The sequence below is a fragment of the Stegastes partitus genome, unplaced genomic scaffold (genome assembly GCF_000690725.1).
Source record: "Stegastes partitus isolate 25-593 unplaced genomic scaffold, Stegastes_partitus-1.0.2 Scaffold397, whole genome shotgun sequence".
Taxonomy (NCBI): domain Eukaryota; kingdom Metazoa; phylum Chordata; class Actinopteri; family Pomacentridae; genus Stegastes; species Stegastes partitus.
This window is the reverse complement of record NW_007578128.1, coordinates 445,549-449,091: the sequence shown is the minus strand read 5'-3', so window position 1 is coordinate 449,091 and position 3,543 is coordinate 445,549. Positions and strand designations below refer to the sequence as shown.

General features: G+C 36.6%; 1 long non-coding RNA gene across 1 annotated transcript; it reads left to right on the top strand.

Moving 5' to 3' along the window:
* Nucleotides 1-384: 384 nt before the first annotated feature.
* LOC103359806 (uncharacterized) lies at nucleotides 385-1,640 on the top strand. The gene is made up of 3 exons (XR_520328.1): nucleotides 385-490; nucleotides 1,444-1,473; nucleotides 1,601-1,640. It is a non-coding gene; the product is annotated as an uncharacterized LOC103359806 (long non-coding RNA).
* Nucleotides 1,641-3,543: the final 1,903 nt, after the last annotated feature.

The following is a 3,543-nucleotide window of genomic DNA, read 5'->3' as shown; positions in this document are numbered from 1 at the left end:
TTCACTGATTGCGCTTGATGGTTTCGAAAGCAGATCTTTCCAAAACAAGACAAAAAGGAAATAAGGATTAATGCAGACTTATGAGGAATTGTCACAGTAGGTGGTGTAGTAAACAAATGGTGTTAGGTAAACATAGGGAGGCTCTTCATTCTTTTAATGTTACACAACAAAGGATTAGTGTGTGATTTGAATAGTTTCAACCACTATTTGTTCTGCAATGTCTGTTTGTTTTTGAATAATCTGTTATTAGGAACATTTGTTGCAATATATCTTTTGTAACAACCATATTTAGGTCTGACACACCCAGTCTGACCTTTAAAACATTGGAGTCGGACTATTACTTCTCAGAAGACCTGTGTATGAACTTAAGGTCACATCTGCTGATTTTATTTTGTTCTCAGAGAGAAGGTGAAATCTATAGCCACCATGACGTTTGGCCTGAGGATCACGCTCCTGCTGCTTCTGGCTACTGGAACAGTGACAGTAAAAGGTAAGATGATGATTTTTGACCAGTTTCTTAAAGGTCCATTTAGTACTTGTTATGTACTTTCTTACATCTTCTAATTATGAGTTAAACGACCACTGCAGCTGTGATTAGTGGCACTACGGTTCATTCTAGACTTTCTGCTTACTGCTGTAATTGTGTTTCAGCTGAGTTTCAGTTGGTTGCTAATCTTCCTGTATTTTATTTTATTTTTTAAATCTTTGTAAAGTCTCACAGTCAGATTTGTATGTTTGTCTGGTAATTCTTTTCCATGTGGAGCCATGATGTAGACATGCAGATAGTCCATAGGTCAAAAAGTAGTTCTGCTGTTGACAGCTCATTTTTAGAACAATCTTCATACATTTAGGGTGATGCAGTCTTTATCTGTAGTCAATATAGATGCAAAAAATGTCTTTTGGGTTCTTCATATGAAGAAAAAAAAAGTGGAAAATTCTTCATTTTGGATTAAACTTGAAAAACATGTCTGTGATTTTACCTTATCATTTTAGCTCAGAATAAAATATTCTCCCTGTAACCTGGAAAAACTTCCAAAGGGAAATAAAAAGATAAATCCTGAAAACAGGATAAGCCTTTCTTTCGTTAACTCAAATTATCCCTTAAAGCTCATGCTAAGCTATACATAATATTCGAATATTAGTACATTTTAAATGTGCACATTACATGTGCAAAGTATTGTAACTGGCATCAGTGTATCTATGGAAGTGTAAGCAGAGAAGCAGGAGATGAGCTGCAGTTATGCTGAAAATAAAAAGAACAGTTTGTAAATACACCTCAGCGTTGTCTGGCTGGGTTAGATGTCCACATGGAAACCACTCCTATGTATGCACAGTAAACATGATGCTGCCACTAGCAGCTTAATCAGCTTTCAAAAACACAAATAAAAAAACGGACACTGAAATGAGGCTTTCTGTTAATGCGTCACTGTCTTATCTTCTCAGGACTCAGTACCACTGTTCCCACTAGAGGAGGTGAATCTACACACTTCATGCAAATGTCTTCACTCTTTATGACACTAGCAGTCATTTAAGTACATATTTTTTGATTTTTGGGGGAAAAAAATCTGAATGAACATTTTTAAATATTCCTCTATTTTAGATGGCTTGGTGCCCAGTGCAGGAACTATTCCTAATCAAGGTAAAACTCTGTCTTTGTTTATAAGTGGAGTTGGGAGGAGCAGAACGACTGTGTCAGTGTGGTTCATTATTGACTGTATATGGGATTCGTTGACAAGAGATAAAATATCACCAAATGTATTCTTTAAGAGGTTCTTATTAATAAAATTTTAGACCCAGTACTGCAAGTTAAGTACATCATAAAGCTGTTTTGACTAAAAAACAGAGTGTAAAGTGAGGCCTTCTATTCACGCATCACTATCTCATCTTCTCAGGATCCAGCACGACTGTGTCCACTACAGAAGGTGAGTCTGCAGACTGGCAGTCATTTGAGTATACTTTAAATCACCACATGTATTCTTTCAGAGGTTTGCTAAAAGGTATTTGGATCATTATGACAATCAAAAGCATCTGTAGTTGCTAAATCAGAGTTTTGGTGATGCAGTTGTTTGTGAACTACAGGCATTAATAGGTGCTGAAACTTGATAAATGAGTGTTGACATGTTTTTTTCAAAAAACACTGCATGAGCAGAGCTTTATTTTTAACCACGAGTTCCCAGAACACAGTGAGAATGCTGTTCTGTTTGGCCAGAGGAAGAGAAAAACTGAAACAAGCAAGAAGAAAATTTTACAGAATTGACACACCAATCAGAATTGGAGCAAAAATATTTCACAGTTTAATCCAACACACAATTACCAAGCCTATGCTAGATGGAACAAACATCCCAGTAAGAATTTTACAGGCCCATAGTGAAAATCCAAAGAAAAACACTTAGCAATGCGTGCTTCACAGAATTACACATTGATTCTTCACATTAAAAAAAGAACATCTGATTGTTAGTTACGTCTCACATTGAGCCCCCAAGACACACTGACAGTCCAGGCATGACAAACCTAAAAACTGTCTCAGATGATACTGAGAATTACTGATTACCCAACACTGATCAAACACCAGCACTGCTCCCTAACCAGAAACAACCTGCTATCTGGCCCAAAACCATGAATATATATGGGCAGAATACCTCTTGATTGTAAGAGATACAAAGCAGAGACAGACGAAAGAAGTTGTTGCTACCCACAGAAGATAGAGTCTGTGGTTACTGCATGCCAGGCAGAAAAAACAGATGGAGATGCAATGCTTCTTAAAACGTGGCAAATGTACTACTGTAATACCTGAAGAAATTTGGCCATAAATTCCAAACACCACAGACGACAAAGTACGAGATTCAAGAGACACGCAGCTTCATCATCTGCATAACTGAATATGACAAAGTGAAAAATGGTATTTCCTAAAATGATGACATGTTCCATTTAAAGCATAATTAAAAAAAAGAAAAAAAGAAAAAAGAGGTAAGTGAGGCCTTTCATTTATATTTCATTATCTTGTCTTCTCAGGAGTCAGTCCTACTGATACCACCAGCGGAGGTGAGTCCACACACTTCATTTGCTGTAAATATCTTCGCTAACTTAAGACAGTCATTTCAGTATTTTAAAAAAAAGGAACATTAGAAAAACTTGGTCTTTGAATGTAATTGGAATTGGGAGGAGCAGAACAAGCTATAAAAGAACCACTATGTAGGACTGAGTCAAAACCAACCATAGTATGTATTTATGGTACCGAATGTCCACCAGTGCAAGGGTGTGGTAAATATTTGACAACACATGAGATTTGTTGGCAAGAGAGAAAATATTACTGCATACATGTTAAAAAAATTCAAGCAAAGTGAGGCTTTCTATTAATGCATCACTTTCTTGTTTACTCAGGATCCAGTACTACTGTGTCCACTACAGAAGGTGAGCCTGCATACTGCCAGTCATTTAATTTTACTTTTAAATTGTACATTGAAAAAAATTGAAGTAACAGCTTGTGGTCCAGTCCAGGTACTATTCCTGATGAAGGAACAAACACAGGGACAAAATACTACT